Source organism: Caretta caretta, chromosome 5 (assembly GCF_965140235.1).
Source record: "Caretta caretta isolate rCarCar2 chromosome 5, rCarCar1.hap1, whole genome shotgun sequence".
NCBI lineage: Eukaryota > Metazoa > Chordata > Testudines > Cheloniidae > Caretta > Caretta caretta.
Window position 1 is genome coordinate 51605920 of NC_134210.1, and position 18306 is coordinate 51624225.

The 18306-nt window shown below is 42.7% G+C and overlaps 1 protein-coding gene across 3 annotated transcripts in view; it reads left to right on the forward strand.

Annotated features, from left to right (window-relative positions):
• Positions 1-822: 822 nt before the first annotated feature.
• The window catches only part of ZFYVE16 (zinc finger FYVE-type containing 16), a 61433-nt gene continuing 43949 nt past the window's right edge, over positions 823-18306 (forward strand). The window contains exon 1 of one of the 3 annotated variants that reach the window (XM_048851863.2): positions 823-984. The gene's annotated coding sequence lies outside the window, so the exon portion shown is untranslated. Of the gene's footprint in view, positions 985-14304; positions 14402-18306 lie in introns of those variants that run through there. The other 2 variants (XM_048851865.2, XM_075128548.1) reach the window with 2 other exon arrangements.

Consider the following 18306-nt stretch of genomic DNA (forward strand, 5'->3'; position numbering starts at 1 on the left):
TTGAATAAAGACTGGGAGTGGATGAGTCATTACACAAAGTAAAACTATTTCTCCATGCTTATTCCCTCCCTCCGTTCCTCAGATGTTCTTGTCAATTGCTGGAAATGGCCCACCTTGATTATCACTACAAAAGGTTGCCCCCCTCCCCCCTGCTGGTAATAGCTCACGTTACCTGATCACTCTCCTTACAGTGTGTATGGTAACACCCATTATTTCATGTTCTCTGTGTAGATAAATCTCCCCCCTGTATTTTCCACTAAACACACCCGATGAAGTGAGCTATAGTTCACGAAAGCTTATGCTCAAATAAATTTGTTAGTCTCTAAGGTGCCACAAGTCCTCCTTTTCTTTTTGTAGATGTGTAATGCATAATTGATACTGAAACTGTTGCAATCTGAGGTGGGACAAGAATTGAGGGCTTCTTCTCACACAAAACTTGCACTCACATTTTGTCCACTGAGGTAGCGAAACCGCCGCTGACTACTATGTGGACATACTGAAATCAGTTTGTGTGTCACTAAACAGATGAATGCTATTTTAACTAAACGGGTGTGAGATCTGTGCGGGGACCCGCCTAAAGTCAGTTGCCAGCAGCAGATTTGGACCTGAAGGGTGATTTTGCTAAAGGATTTCAGCCGTTCAGCTTCCCGGCTCCGTAGCGCCTCCTGCGCCTTGCGGGCGGGCAGGGGCTGGCTCTGTGGACGCCGCCTTGCACCACACAACACGAGGCGCTCGAGGAACTCACTCACCCCCAGCAGCTGAAACGCCCCAATAGAAGGAAGTGGAGGATTCTGCGCAGGCGCAGAAAGGAATTTCCAAGGAATGGCCGCAGCCTCCGCTGGGCCAAGGAGCAGTAGGCTCTGCGCATGCGCATAGAAACCTGAGCGAGTCCCGTGAAAACACAAACAAGCGGCGAAGCGGCGGCGGAGGTCGCTCTGTGCCGGGCCGCCGTCCTGGAGCCCGTGGGGAAGGGGCGCCTATGAGGTGAGCGAGGTGACGCTGGAGGGGGCGGGGTTCAGGCTCCGAGGGTCACAGGTGGCGGGATCTGGCCCCTTGCCCCGAGGCGCGGCGAAGAAGCCCATCGCGGAGTCGCGCCGTCTCCGTGGGGCCGGCCAGCCTTTTCGCGGCGGCTGGGTCAGTGGCCGCCTTCCGCCCGGGGTGGGGAGAGTACTGGGGGGCAGGGTGGGTTAGTTCCCGGCGTGAGCGGGGTATGGGGGGAGGGTGGCTCAGTCCCGTCCCCCGGGATGAGAGGTGGCTGGAATCTGGTGGTAGAGGATTTGGGGGCGAGGCTGTTCGCAGACCCCTGAGCGTCTGTTGTAGGACTTTCAAAAGGCCCTGGAAAGCTGTCCTGGTTGGTGGGCACCCCTGGGATTCACTGTCCCTCTCTGGTGTGTGTTAGACAGCCGCTTTCCGTCCCCAGCTTAAACCAGGCCCTCACACCCTGCCCCACAGCTCTTCCTTCCTCCTTTGTGGAGGCTCTTGAATGTTCCCAGTATAGGGAGACCCCTGACTGCTGCGGTATCACAATATAATGTTTCCTGCTCTTTCTTCTTTCTGTCCCCTCTGAGTCTCTCAGCTGGCTTCTTTCATACTGTATTTAGAAACTAACTTTCTGTCCAGTGAGGGGGTAAAATGAGTGATCTCTGAACATATTTAACTTCTTTTGGCTATTCCTATTTCAAACTGAAAGCCTCTGGCAGAGCATCAGTAGTTTCTTCTAGTCTCTAACAGTGATTTCCATGACTACTCAGAAGTCTTTATCTGTATAGCTTGCTAGATGTGCAAGAAGAAAAGGAGTACTTGTGGCACCTTAGAGACTAACCAGTTTTATTTGCGCATAAGCTTTTGTGAGCTACAGCTCACTTCACATAAGCTTACGCTCAAATAAATTAGTTAGTCTCTAAGGTGCCACAAGTACTCCTTTTCTTCTTGCAAATACAGACGAACACGGCTGCTACTCTGAAACCTGTAGATGTGCAAGATATTTTATAAATTGGAAAGAGAAATTTTAGAAATGTAGAAAGTAAATTCCTTATGGCAGAAAGTTTCTATCTAATCCAGGCAGATATTATGTAAATTATGACATCCTTTGAAAATCTGTCGGTGAGGTGGAGTAAAATGGGTTGACAAACCCAACACCATTCTTAAATATTGGCAACTGGTACTTTGTTTGCAAATCGTTATTGTGGAGACCACCTATTTTTTAGACATCTTTAGCTTGAATTGAAGCAATTTGCACTCCACAGGCACTGTGTAATAGGTGATTACTGTCAAGAAGTCAGGTGTATTGAATTGTGCTTTCTGCCATACCATAGAAAGCAGAACATTGTTTTCAGTTGCTTTTTTGGAGAAGTATAAACTGATGTTTTGCTTTATTTTGATAGTTTTGGTCAAAATAGACTAGTGAGTACAACTGAATGATTTAATTGATAATGTACATGTAAAGCAGCCTTAGTATAATTTTATAGACTAAAAAATACTTGTGCCACTCATGTGCTCCACAAACTATCTTAAAATTAAGGCTACGTTTTAGTCATGGGTATTTTTAGAAAAAGTCAAGGACAAAAATTCACAGCCCGTGACCTGTCCATGACTTGTACTATATACACCTAACTAAAACTTGGGCACGGGGGCTGCAGATGCTCTGGGGGTGCCGCATTTGCTGGACGTGGAGCCTGGGACCCCTGTGGGGGGGAGGGGCAGCAATGTGCGGCCTGGGACCCCTGCTGGCCCTCGGGGGAGGGTTGGCAGGCAGGCTCCCTACCTGGCTCTGTGTGTCTCTGCAGCTCCTAGCGGGAGGGAAGGCCAGGGAGGTTCCTGGCACTGCCCTCACCACAAGCTCTGGCTTCGCAGCTCCCATTGGCCAGGAACTGCATGCAGCCAATGGGAGTTGTGGGGGTGGTGCCTGCAAGCAGGGCCAGTGGCTTGCAGGGCTCCCTGCCCACTCTGCCTAGATCAGGAGCTGTAGGGACATGCTGGCTGCTCCTTCCCCCAGGTAAGTGCTGCCCCACACCCCGACCCAGCCCTGAGCCCCCTTCTATACCCAAACTGCTGCTGGCCCAGGGGCTGCCTGAGAGTTCCGGCAGCTCTGACCCAGTTGTACTGGCTGCTGCAAAAGTCACTGAGGTCACAGAAACTGTGACTTTTTCGTGACAGACATGCAGCCTTACTTAAAATACATGTGTCTTAATTTCTGAAACTGCAAGGTTAACACCTAGCTGATTCTTAATAATGTATTATTTTAGAAAAAATGAATATTGTAGTTAAAGGTTCCCAACAGTGTCTAAAATTGCCTAATTATTAGCTTCTAGGATTGGGTCATTAAAAAGTTTTCTAATAGAAAATTGTTACACATGGTAGTCGGTAGTCATATTTTATCACAAAAGACAGGAATCTGCAACAGCTGGAGAACACTTAGATTGCTTGAGGAGTTGTTGGTCATCTTTCAGAATTGTTGAAATAATGGTACCTCTATGACTTGTTTTCCAAAGCTGAGTAATAAAAGTTGATGCAGATAGGAATATTGGAGCAATAGACACAGTCAGTAAGAGACTCTATTGTTATGTCAGGAAAATGAATTCTTCAATTATTGAACTGGCTGTTGATGGCACAGCTGTTCTCCTGGCTTCCTGAAACAAGGATAATGAAAACAAGTGATCTGCCTTGGATGGTTGACTTCTTTCCACTGCATTGCTCACTTTGTACCATTTTGTGTTCTGTATATTCAAAAGACTGTTTCACAGATTATTTGGTGTTGGGCAGGTGCGGGAGAAATAGAGAAGTGGCCAGGCTGCAGCTGCACTGCTGTAGTATAGACAGTCACTGCAGGGATGGAACGGGTTTTTCTGTCACTGTAGTAAATCCACCCATTTGAGAGGTGGTAGCTAGGTTGATGGAAATTCTACACAGGAATTTAGGTCAGTTTAGCTCCATCATTCAGGAGTGTGAATATTTCACATCTCTGAGCGAAATAGCTAGGTTAACTTAAGTTTTAGGTGTAGCCCAGGCCTCAGGCATTATATTCCTCGTCATTTCTCTTACCATATAATAAGTGCTAAGAGGCCAAAGATGTCAGGTTATTTTATCTCAGGAACTATAATATTTTGTATAATTTGAGTTAAACCTTTGTCAGTGGAATTTGTACACTCTAGTTATGTATGAAGCGACATTACTTCCAAACAAGGCCATATTCCTACAGTTAATAGTGCTCATGTGTCTTGCTTTCTGTATGTTTGCAAACATACAGAACTTGTACCTCTTTTTCTTAACGTCCTGACCCAGCTATTAACTTTGTAACGGAAGCAAGCACCAAAACTGTGGGTATAGATAATACCTTGTACTGCTCAACAAGGATTGCTGTAGTTTGTGGTTAATAACACATTCTGGAGATTTTGTCGTAGTAATCAGACAGTAGTGAATTAGACCACCTCTTGTGAGGTAAATAGCAGTATTGATGAACTCCAAAGGTAGTTGACAAAGAGAACTTTGTTCACCGCCATGTTTGAAGTCCTGCATGTCCTTCTGAAGTGTGGGAATACTGGGGGTCAGGTGATTACGAAGGACTTGTAGAGACTCTTTGGGGTGGGAGAAAAACAGCTGAACCCTGATACCATTCTTAACATCTTATTTTTATGCACCATAAAAATTAGTCAAGAAAGATTAAAAAGGGTCTGGTCTAAACACAGAGTTGCACTGGTTTAACGATGTGATGTTGCACAGATTTAGAGAACTATTCTTGTTTTAAAATAATTGTGCTCTGTCTCAACAATAAACTCTTTCCTCCATGCCCTGTCTCCTCAAGGATTTTTATATCCAGATAGCTATCTTGATGTTAAAACCACACTTTTTACAGTGAAGACATAGTGTTTGTATATGGACACTCTTACATCTGTTTACATCTGGCTTACAATTGGGTTAGCATGCTCTTTTATATAATGTAGTTCTTGATCCTGCAATTGGATCAGCAGGGTGGGCCCTTGTTTCAGTAGGGGTTCATATTTTCACAAGCCACTGGGATCTGCAAAGATCTGTCTCTGGATTAGGACCATAATGCTCCCTCTGCTCACCTCCCAAGGCCTTCATAAACATTTGCTACTATTGAACACTAAAATAGTATTTAGATCTCTAGATTAAGTGGATAGATATTTTTGTAATTTTGACCTATGACTAGTCTAAAGTTTACAAAACTCAAAATAAAGGTGGGTCTTTGCCCCCAAAAACTTTTTTTTTTTTTTTAAAAAGGGATGGAGTAGGAAGCCCATAAGAGAGTCTACTTTCTGAAAACTGAAATGTTATCTATGTGCCTGTTTTATATAAAATCAGTAATTAGAATTTAAAGTTGCTGTTTACAAGTGTTATCATATACTATATACTTCAGAAAAAAGAAAAGGAGGACTTGTGGCACCTTGTGCATCTGATGAAGTGAGCTGTAGCTCATGAAAGCTTACGCTCAAATAAATTTGTTAGCCTCTAAGGAGCCATAAGTCCTCCTTTTCTTTTTGTGGATACAGACTAACACAGCTGCTACTCTGAAACCTATATACTTCAGATGAATGCAACACTGTGTACAGAGTATGAGCTCCTCACGTTGCAGCTTGAACTGGGTAAAATGCCTGGTAATATTTCTTTATATAAATCTTTCTGTTTGTGGGATGTGAAGTGCTGTAGCAGGAGTTTTTGAGACATGGCTTTGTCATGTGATATGACTGATGAGATTCATACTGCTTCTTTCGTTTTGTATCCACATAAGCTTTTCGCTTAACAAGCTTTTTTGATATTCATTTTGGATGGAAAAAAAGGTATTTGACCAGCAGATATAGTATATTCTAAGATGTCATTAAAGGTCATACTTTTTCCAGAAGCCTTCCTGAAAGATATAACTTATTTTAATTCTGTAGTTTATACATGCTATTCTATATGTACTGACTTCCTGGCTTATGCTATATAGGTGTATTACTAGTACGTGTAATTACACTATATATCATATATACTTTCTGATATTGCAATTAAGTTTTTGTATAATGATTATTTTCTACTACTTTAAATTGAGGGTTACTCCTAAAATGTTGGGGTAAGTTAAAACAATGAGTGTGTGAGTTTAAGGCTTTATGGTGGATTTGTTTCCAAGTAGACTAAATGTTTACGTAGAAAAGTGGAATGTACTTTTAGTATTCTTTTCTGTAATACATGAGCAAACACCCTTATTTCCCATATGTACCATCTGGGTGCTGTTACATTAATTTAGATAGAATAAATAGGCCAAGGAATGAAAGATGTTAGTATAAACCAGTCACTGCCCAACATTAAACAGTTTTAAACACGGTTCAGGGTTTGGTATAGAGAGACATCAGCCTGCTTAGTACCATGGTGCAAACACCATTAAAAATCCTTGTAACCATTAATTAATGATACAGAAAAGAAGGAAAAGCAGTTAAAGGATTTGAAATGAAAGGCATGAAGACTTGCTTTTAACAACATCCTTTCTTGCCTTTCCTTTTAACTGAAGAGAGTTTTTAGAAGGAAAAATTCCCTAGTTTGACTGTCTTTTCGATGGTAGTACATATGGTAAAAACTGTCTATTTGAGGAAAAGATAAGTTAGTTGAAATAACTGGAGCTGTTGTTGCTGTTAAGTCTGGTCTCATTTCCTTTAAGACAAAACACAACACACACACACACACACACGAGGAGAGGAAAGTCCGGCAGAAGTAGAAAATACAGCTTCTGTCTCTGATGTTGACTGTCACTTACAACATCACTGCTGGAAAAAAAACAGACACAGCCCTGGCAAACACACCAGCATTGGGCTGAGTTTAGGGCAGTGCTTTTAGTTGCCTCTTTCTGGTAATGTTGCAAAATATACAGTCTTGGCCAGCTAATACACACAGGCATCCAATGAAGTGAGCTGTAGCTCACGAAAACTTATACTCTAATAAATTTGTTAGTCTCTCTAAGGTGCCACAAGTACTCCTTTTCTTTTTACGGATACAGACTAACACGGTTGCTACTCTGAAACCCAATACAGACTCTTAGGAAACAGAAGGGAAAAGGGGAGGGTTAGGAAAGAGAAGTTGGACCATGTGAACTGGAACCATAAACTCACTGAACATTAAATCCCACCAAATGAGGGTAAATCCATCCTCATCATCCACACTCATTATACTCCACACCTGAACATAACCATTATATGAACAACATACCCCCATATCTCAATGTCTGTACTTTGACCCGTTAAGCTTTTACCCCCAATTGGGGAGATTGCAGATTATGTATTCCTTACGCCACCCGTTCCTAAACCGACTTTCGCACCCCTTGATGATCTGTACCTTATTCCCTGATAACCAGAAACTTCTATGCTTAAACTCTGTACCGTTTTCTTTTTACTTCAACATCATCTTAATAAAATTGGGAAGGAGAAGAAAACACAAAGGGTGGGGAGTTTGACCATGTCTCACATCCCAGGTGGTGATCAGAATTCAGCCAGAGCCAGCAGAGATAGTGATGTCATCTGGATCCCTCTCTGGCCTGATCTGGTGAAGACATCTCTCAGTAGGATAACAAAGGCCCCGGAGATGATGGGGATCGCAGCCTGATAGTGAAGCTCACTTCAGTAGCCAGTTTTTCTCCCCAGAGTCTTTCTCTAAGGATCCCAAAAGGGAAGTGATGGGTGGAATAGCTCATCTTCTCATTATTTTATCCACCAGTTAGGCTTAATTTCTGACACACCCATTTTGATTCACTTATTTCTGATCCCAAGCTTCTTTTGTTTACCATACATGATCTTAACATAAGTTCTTGAGTTGTATCAGGAGGCCTTTTTTGCTTGGACTCATACAGTGTTTGTCTTCCTTTCATATGTTTTCCCTTTAACTTTTGTTGTTACAGGTTATTGTGACGTTTTATAAACTTTTGCTCACTGTTTACAGCTACGCTCAGTGTTAGGGTAAATTTGTAGGCCCAATTATAACCGTGCTCAACCTACAAAATGAATGGAATGATAACTGGAAGAAAGACCTTTTTGGTAAATATTTCCTTGGAAACATTCATGATCAGCTTTTTTTTTTTTCTAAAGGGGATCCTACTTATTCTTCTTCTCCTTAAGTGGCACCCCAGGACAATAACTGCAAAGTCCGTGTGAGTCAGTAGGATAGACCTAGGCCATACAGTCTTTAACTATGTAAAACATACATCTTTTACTCCTGGGGGAATTCAGGACCCAAAAATAAAAAAAAAATTCTGCGCACAATATTTAAAAATTCTGCATATTTTATTTGTCAGAACACAATATAATCATGTCAGTTTCAATTATTTTGGTAATTTATTTAAAAATACCTGTCAGCAAATATGTCTGTAACAATGCAGATAACAAAAATGATCCAGGAAATATTTTTGGACTCCTTACTATGTATATTAATACAGAACTTTGAGTAATAATTCATGTAAACTAAAATACAGAAACATAATAGACCATTCAAAGTGAAGTGGCCTGTTAACACTCCTGTAATCACATGACTAAAAATGGGGTTAGTGGGTTACATATATGACTCTGCCAGAATGACAGATGCAAAACTTGCATTCATATCTCCACTGCTACAATGATCAGCACTCTTCATGACACATCTTTTAAGATCCGGGCCAACATGTGGTGTACCTCATCCATCCAATGCACTAAATGCCCCAGTAACAACTATGTGGATGAAACCAGATGATCAATACACTCTTGAAAGAACTCTCACAGGAAAACGCTAAAAACAAAACACCAGATCATCTGTGGGCAAATACTTTTCACAGAGTGAGTGATCACCCTATATCTGATTCCTAAGTCCTCATCCTTAAAGGAAAACTACACAACACTTTGAAAAGATGAGCCTGGGAGCTTAAATTCTTCATTTTGCAAGACACTAAAAATCATGGTGTTAATAAAGAACTGGATTTATGGTTTATTCCAACAATCTGTAACCCACTAACCCTCCTTTTTGTCCTTTGACTGCAGTGGTGTTAATGGGCCACTTCACCTTGAATGGTCCCATTGAATGTGTTAACTACTTATGCTAAGCTATCTGTTCAACCTTTTATTTATCTGTGACAACTGAGTATCTTAACCACACCTGAAGAAGAGCTCTGTGTAGCTCAAAAGGTTCTCTTTTATCAAGAGAAGTTGGTCCAATAAAAGATATTGCCTCATCCACCTTGTCCCCCTTAACATTTGTGAGAGACTGCTGTCTGTAGGCTACAACTGCCAACCTTCCAGTTCATAAATATTAACCCCGCCCTTTGAGTTTCTCTCTTGAGGTGGTGCCATATGCTCAGTGACAGACAACTGAGAGTATGTATACCAGGGTGGGCAAACTTTTTGGCCCGAGGGCCACATCTGGGTATGGAAGTTGTATCATGAGCCATGAATGCTCATGAAATTGGGGGTTGGAGTGCAGGAGGGTGTGACAGCTCCAGCTGGAGGTGCGGGCTCTGGGGTGGGGCTGGGGATGAGGGGTTGGAGTGCAGGAGGGTGCTCTGTGCTGGGACCAAGGGGTTCAGAGGGTGAGAGGGGGATCAGGGCTGGGGGTTGGGGCGCAGGAGGAGTTCACGGGTGCAGGCTCCGGGTGGCACTTACCTCAGGCAGTTCCCAGAAACAGTGGCATGTCCCCACTCCGGCTCCTATGCGGAGGCGTGGCCGGGCAGGTCTGCATACTGCCCCCTCCACAGGCGCTTCCCCTGCAACTCCCATTGCCCATGGTTCCCGGCCAGTGGGAGCTGCAGGGGCAACTTGTGGAAATCCTTGGCTGCTCCATGCTTAGAAGCTGGAGCAGGGACATGCCATGCTGCTTCCGGGAGCCAGGCAGAGCCATGGCACACGTGGAGTGGGGCAAGCCCCGGACCCTACTCCCCAGCGGGAGCTTGAGGGCTGGATTAAAACGTCTGAAGGGCTGGATGTGGCCCCCGGGCTGTAGTTTGCCCACCCATGATGTATACACTGCTATAAAAGACCTGCGACTGGCCTGAGTCAATGCTTTCAGGGGACGGGGGAGCCTGTGGGGTGATAAAATTGCTGTGTAGTTGTTCAGAAACTCTGCAAGAGGGCAGGGTCTCAGAGCCTGGGTTTCAGTTCAAACCTGAATGGCTATTTTACAATTTTATAGTCTCACAGCCCAATCCCTGGTGCTATGGGTTTTTTATTGCAGTATAGACGTACCCTGAATGTTGCTTGAACTCCTACAACCTAACATGGAATCCCTATTGTATGAAACTTTCTGCTTTGAAAAGTGGCATCATGCTAGTGTTCAGGCAACACATTGTGAAAGCACTACCTTTTGAAAGGGAATCAAATGTCACAGAGCAGAATGGTGCTATATGTTCTCTCAGACTTTTGGATATAGACTCTTGAAGGACCAGAAGAAAAGTGAGATTTTTTTCATAACCTTCAAATAGTATAAAATATTTTTGTAAAAAGAAAAATCTCTGGTTATTGAAATAATTTATAGCATAAATATGGTATCTTTAAGAAAAATAAAATGTTATTGAAAAACTAACTCTCTAGGGCATCTTTATCCTCTAATTGCTGAATAACACAAATGTAAAATAGTGGTTGGAAGTCAGTATTGGAGTCCAGATTCTAAGCTTATGCTAACATGAAACCGTAAGCATTCGTAAAGAACCTGACACATCAGACTTTCTTTTTACCCTGAAATTGAACACCCTGTCTATCCATCTGTGTTCACATGCTCCCATACCAGTCATTTGTCTTGGTAAATAAAATGTAAGGATCTTGCTCTTGAGACGGAGGTTTCATTTTTTTCAAAATGGTTTTTGTCTACTTTGAACAGTCAGGAGGAGCCTTTACCATCCTTGTCCTAAGGAAAAAGTCGTCTTGTGCCTACGTGCTCTGTTCATTACGAATAATAAAAAAGTGTAAAGGTTTTTTAGGAGAATAAAAATACAAATAATTCATACACAGCGTCTTGTGGTTGCTTACCACAAACAGTCAGGCAATTGTTATGGGTGCTATAAAAGTAAAATTATTTTGTGTCATGAAATATTGATGCCACTAAATACATCGCTAGGAAATGCCATAAACTGACATAGCAGTAGTATATGATCATTTAGCCACCTCTGGGATGAAGTGTGCCATCTGTTTGGTTCTGACAGCACGACACGTTTTTTAGGAGGGGAAATTGTGTGGGGGGAATCTCTGATTCAAAAGGTAGGGAGAACTTCTATACTCAGAATGTAGTTATTTTAGTTAGAATTTGGGCACTGGAGTTAATGCCCCTTCTCTTCTTAAGATGTCATGGAATTGATCAGGAGTAGTGAGGGCCTCAGACTCATTTCTCATCTTAAAAACATCTCCAGCCATATCGCTTCAGCCCCTGACCCCCACATCGTCTTGCCCAGTGTCATGCTGGGAGTTTAGTACTGGCTTAAAGGAAAGAGCACCCAATAATGAATTGCCAGCACAACTTTCTGCAACAGTTGGGTTTTCTTTGGAGGACTGTCATCTTTGTCAATTTGTTAGTCTCTAAGATGCCACAAGTACTCCTGTTTTTTTTGTCATCTATAAAGTGACCACCATATTTTTCAAAAACTGGGATGCTTGTAGAAGCAACTACAGAAAAAAGTTGTGGGGAAACTAGGAGAGAGAATTTTGTTTGACCTAAAGATAAAATTTGGAGACGGGCAGCCTAAACAGCTGGTGCTGGCTCTTGTGAATTTCTGTTCTTATAGCATACTTGAGCCATCCCTTAAAATAAATAAAACTTGGTTGGTTATTGCCTCACTTTGCACCCACCTTTTCTGTTAAGTAAAAATTTACTTTATCTCCATTCTGTGTTCTTTTCCCTTACCTCTAATTTTTCCTTTCTTCTTTTGTCTGATATTTTTCTCTTTTCAGTCTATTTTCTCCCCTTAATGTCCTTTTCTTGTTTGTCTTCTCCTATATTGTGTGCTCGTCTTCCTTCTGCCAAGTTTCTGGTTTCTTCCCTGATCCTCTTTTACTCCTTTCTTATCTTGTATTCTCAATTCCCGATTTCTCTGTACTGTCCCCAGGATTTCATCTTGCATTGGGTCTCCCCTGGCCCCACCAAAAACTTTCATCCGCTTCTTCCCTAGTCCCAAAGCACATGTGCTTTTCAACTGCATGCTCCTACAATCTTTCTCTCTACCGTGTTCTTTTCATAATCAAGCAAGTACACAAACACAGGCAGAATCCACCTACACATGCAGGCTCCTCACAACTTCAATACAAGTGGGACTTGTTATACAGGCTTCCCCCAACCCCCCCCCCAATAAATCAATAAATAAATCCACATGCATACCTACTGCAGATCTCCCCTTCCCAACTCAGGCAGCCTTTTGTCCTCCCAGAGTCTTTGTGTCTCTTTCAACCCATTTTGGTGGAGGCTAGGCGTGACCCAAAGTTGTTATGCATTCAGCCCCCTGAGGGAGGGGGTATGTTACGTTGTGTTCAGCAGCAGTCTTCCATAACAGATTAAGGATAAATATTTGTTTCTTTTCTGGTAGTGTCAAGGAGCATGAGTAAGGGTCAGGTCCTTTTTATGCCTGGTGCTGTCCAAATACAAAGGAGGACAGTCCCTGGCCCAGAGAGGTTTATGCCCTAAGAAAAAATACGGATTGAGGTTCATGGGGCTCAGTGTGAGATTAAAGGATTTCTGAGGCAAATCTTTGTCAATCTCTTCACTCTGCCTCAGTACCCCCTTAAATGTTTGTAATCAGTAAAATGTATAAATCCTATTAATCTTTCTTCAGGAGGTGAGCAGCCATTAATGAAAAACATCTTATTTGTTGTTTCATTTCTATTTAATATGAATATTGGGCTGAGCTGTAAAAAGTTCAGTGATAAGATTTTAATTTTTTTTCCTAAATATCTTTTTGTCACAAACACAAATGCAAGTTCTAATAAAAGATAAAACAGTTGCTTAAAGCTATCTAGTCCTGTCTTGCCTTTTAAAATACTCTAAATGTTGAACATCAGGAGCGGTGCAATTAGATACCTTGCTTACTGTATTTTAACATATATAATAAAAGATGATCATGTAATCATTTACAGTAAATGGGTAATTTAGTTATAGGGTTGTAATTCCACTGACAGAGTTTTCTGGAGCCTAATCTTGGAGACTGAAGCCTGAGTGGCTAATATATTGACTAGAGCCCCAGAAGAAAATTAAGATAAAATTCAGATAATTTGTCTTGTCTCTTTCCAACAGTTTCCCCATTCTGCAGCTTGAATATAATTACTTTACTCATAATTCATAGACGACATCATATGTCTGATTTACAAGGTTTTTGTATGTGGGTTGCAGTGTTCGGTGTTGCATAATATTGACACTCTAAACTTTAATATTGAAAGTCAATGTTCATAAAGTTCTTCAGTAATTTTTATTGTGCATATAAAAGTAAATTTTTAAGTAATGTTTTAAGGCATTGTTAATATTTTATTTTTGAAGGTTTAATAGTATAGAAACATAAGAATTGCCATATTGGATCAGACCAGAGTTCTGGTCCAGTATCCTGTTTCATAGTGGCCAGTATGAGGTGTTTCAGTGTAAGGTGCAAGAAACCCCACAGTGGACAACTATAGAATAACCTATCCTTGGAAGAAGTTTGTGCCTAACCCGCATCAGTTAGTGGTGGGCTCATGCCTGTTGGTCTGATAATTTATATCCCTTCTTATAAGAGGAAGAAATTGTTTGTGACAAGACTAAAAGCAAGTGTACAGGTTCTCAGCTCTAATACAAGTTTTAAATATGAAGTGGTAGCTTCTAAAATGACTGTTTACGCTACAGTTTTCTTTTTATATAATGTTTCTAAAAGTCTTATTTGTGCAGAGTGATCTAGTGAAATAATTGATCATGAAAAGGAATAAGTTAATGATCACTATGGAAAACTGACCTGGGGGTAGAAGAAGGCCCTGTGTCCACCTAGGCCCACCTGTCTAGTATTCGTAACGTCATTTTTCTCTCAATGCTTGTAACTTTCTTTATGCATAGAATAACTAAAGCAGGCAGAACATAAAATAATACTTAAAGTAGTTTTGTCTTGGACTACATTTGTCAAGATATTAATACAATGATAAGCTTTGTGCCCCAAATCATTATTGTTGCCATCAGAAGGCTCTTTATTGCCTATATGAAATGAATTTGTGGTCTGTCAAGTTCTCACTTGCCAGGAGACCACATATCAAATGTGGTGGCTTATTTTGTAACTGGTTGTCATTTTTTTTGCGGTGTTAAGTACAGAGGCAGATGATTGAATGAATGGACAAGGAAAGGAGACGAGGAATAGGGTTAAAACAATTTGGAAAGCTTGCACTACTGCTGTCTATGCTATGCCTATTTTATAGGCAAATAAAGAGTTCAGTTGACAAGTCACACAGCCCACTAAAGACTGCAGGTCAGTTGGAGTGACTAATGCATGGCTGGGAGTATAGTAACCCAAAGGAGACACTGTGTATTCAGAAAGTTTCTTAGTTACTGTACTCAAACATAATTGAGTTGGTGATTCTTGCCTGTGCACATACACATTTGTAGAAGGCACTGAAGTGTATAAATCTAAATAACAGTTGCATTTCATTTTCCTTCTCCTTCTAATACAAACTTCCATTTAATTATAAAATCTTTGCTGGTAAAGTTGGTAGAGAACACTAAGATTGGTAGAATACTAAACAACAAAAAGAACAGGTTTCTGTTACAGAGTGATGTGAATAGCCTGGTTAAATGATCACAATCCAACAAAATGTGGTTTTAATACAGGTAAATGCAAGTAATATCTGGGAACATAGAATGCTGGCTATACCTCTGTCTTGGAAAGCAGTGATTCATAGAAGGTCTTAGGGGTGATTGTAGATCACTCTCAGCATGAGCGCTCAGTGCAATGCTGCAGCAAAAAAGGGCCAATGTGATCTCGGGATGTATAAAAAGGGAATATTAGGTAGAAATAAGGAAGTGATCTTGTTTCTGTACACAGCATAGGTAACACTGCTGCTAGAATACTGTGTACTGTTCTGGCATCCACACTTCCAGAAAACGATATGGAAATACTGGAAAGAGTTAGGAGACCTACAAAAATAATCCAGGACTGGCAAACAAGCCTTGCAACACAACACCAAAGGAGCTCAATTGACTCAGTTTGAGAGGTGACATAATCACTGTGCACAGGTATATACAGGTGAAAAAGATATCTGATAGTAAGGGGATTTTCAGTCTTGCACACAAAGGCATAACAAGATCCAGTGGCTGGATGTTGAAGTTGGACAACTTCATCCTTGAAATAAGATGCAACTTCCTAGCTGTGAGGGTAATTAAGCATTGGAGCACTTTGTTGGGGGAGGTAATGGAGTCACCCTCACTTGGAATCATTAAAATTAGATTAGAAATCTTTCTAAAAAATATACTTTAATCCAGTTCTGGGAGGAATTCTGTGCTGTGTAGGTGGTCAGGAGTCAGGCTTTGCAGTCTTTGGCTCCCCCTGTTCATTCCTTCCCTTAATGTGCCATAGAGAGAACAAGAAGCTCTGCATTGCCCTATGCATACTTGCAGCCTGCACTAATTCGTTGACTGTAATCAAATATCATGCTTCAGGGTTTCAACTGGTCACTTTCAGGGATCAGGAGGGAATTTTCCTACTCAGTACACAATTGGCCAGTTGAATTCTGTTCTCCCCGCCCCCCTCCACCTCCCTTCCTTAGGGCATTGGTGGCACCTCCAGTTTCTCCTGTCTTCTGCCTGTGGTGCGCCTCAGGTTAGCTTCCTGAGAACTGAAATGGTTTGATCTGAAGTTTTTGGGTTCAATATAAGGGTTACTCGGTGAAATTTAGTAGCCTGAGATATACAGGAGATCAGACTAGATGATCAAGTGGTGTCTGTTCTTTGTGGTTCATTCCTACCCTAAACTCTTTGCCCTGGTCTACACTAGGACTTTAGGTCGAATTTAGCAGCGTTAAATCGATTTAAACCTGCACCCGTCCACACAATGAAGCCCTTTATTTCGACTTAAAGGGCTCTTAAAATCGATTTCCTTACTCCACCCCTGACAAGTGGATTAGCGCTTAAATCGACGTTGCCGGCTCGAATTTGGGGTACTGTGGACACAATTCGATGGTATTGGCCTCCGGGAGCTATCCCAGAGTGCTCCATTCTGACCGCTCTGGACAGCGCTCTCAACTCAGATGCACTGGCCAGGTAGACAGGAAAAGAACCGCGAACTTTTGAATCTCATTTCCTGTTTGGCCAGCGTGGCAAGCTGCAGGTGACCATGCAGAGCTCATCAGCACAGGTGACCATGATGGAGTCCCAGAATCGCAAAAGAGCTCCAGCATGGACTGAACGGGAGGTACGGGATCTGATCGCTGTTTGGGGAGAGGAATCCGTGCTATCAGAACTCCGTTCCAGTTTTCGAAATGCCAAAACCTTTGTGAAAATCTCTCAGGGCATGAAGGACAGAGGCCATAACAGGGACCCGAAGCAGTGCCGCGTGAAACTGAAGGAGCTGAGGCAAGCCTACCAGAAAACCAGAGAGGCGAACAGCCGCTCTGGGTCAGAGCCCCAAACATGCCGCTTCTATGATGAGCTGCATGCCATTTTAGGGGGTTCAGCCACCACTACCCCAGCCGTGTTGTTTGACTCCTTCAATGGAGATGGAGGCAATACGGAAGTAGGTTTTGGGGACGAAGAAGATGATGATGATGAGGAGGTTGTAGATAGCTCACAGCAAGCAAGCGGAGAAACCAGTTTTCCCGACAGCCAGGAACTGTTTCTCACCCTAGACCTGGAGCCAGCACCCCCTGAACCCACCCAAGGCTGCCTCCTGGACCCAGCAGGCGGAGAAGAGACCTCTGGTGAGTGTACCTTTTAAAATGCTATACATGGTTTAAAAGCAAGCATGTGAAAGGATTACTTTGCCCTGGCATTTGCGGTTCTCCTAGATGTAGTCCTAAAGCCTTTGCAAAAGGTTTCTGGGGAGGGCAGCCTTATTTCGTCCTTCATGGTAGGACACTTTACCACTCCAGGCCAGTAACACGTACTCGGGAATCACTGTAGAACAAAGCATTGCAGTGTATGTTTGCTGGCATTCAACCAAAATCCGTTCTTTATCTCTCTGTGTTATCCTCAGGAGAGTGAGATATAATTCATGGTCACCTGGTTGAAATAGAGTGCTTTTCTTCAGGGGACACTCAGAGGAGCCCATTCCTGCTGAGCTGTTTGCCTGTGGCTAAACAGAAATGTTCCCCGCTGTTAGCCACAGGGAGGGGAGAAGGTTGAGGGGGTAGTCACGCGGTGGGAGGAGGCAAAATGCGACCTTGTAACGAAAGCACATGTGCTAGGTATGTAATGTTAACAGCAAGGTTTACCCTGAAAGAGTGTAGCGACTGTTTTATAAAATGTGTCTTTTTAAATACCGCTGTCCCTTTTTTTTTTTTTTCTCCACCAGCTGCATGTGTTTCAATGATCACAGGATCTTCTCCTTCCCAGAGGCTAGTGAAGCTTAGAAAGAAAAAAAAAAATGCACTCGTGATGAAATGTTCTCCGAGCTCATGCTGTCCTCCCACACTGACAGAGCACAGACGAATGCGTGGAGGCAAATAATGTCAGAGTGCAGGAAAGCACAAAATGACCGGGAGGAGAGGTGGCGGGCTGAAGAGAGTAAGTGGCGGGCTGAAGACAGGGCTGAAGCTCAAATGTGGCTGCAGCGTGATGAGAGGAGGCAGGATTCAATGCTGAGGCTGCTGCAGGACCAAACCAGTATGCTCCAGTGTATGGTTGAGCTGCAGCAAAGGCAGCTGGAGCACAGACTGCCACTGCTGCCTCTCTGTAACCAACCGCCCTCCTCCCCAAGTTCCATAGTCTCCACACCCAGACGCCCAAGAACGCGGTGGGGAGGCCTCCGGCCAACCAGCCACTCCACCACAGAGGATTGCCCAAAAAACAGAAGGCTGGCATTCAATAAATTTTAAAGTTGTAAACTTTTAAAGTGCTGTGCTTAAAGTGCTGTGTGGCATTTTCCTTCCCTCCTCCACCACCCCTCCTGGGATACCTTGGTAGTCATCTCCCTGTTTGTGTGATGAATGAATAACGAATGCATGACTGTGAAGCAGCAATGACTTTATTGCCTCTGCAAGCAATGATTAAGGGGAGGAGGGGAGGGTGGTTAGCTTACAGGGAAGTAGAGTGAACCAAGGGGTGGGGCGTTTCATCAAGGAGAAACAAAGAGAACTTTCACACCGTAGCCTGGCCAGTCATGAAACTGGTTTTCAAAGCTTCTCTGATGCGTACCGCGCCCTCCTGTGCTCTTCTAACCGC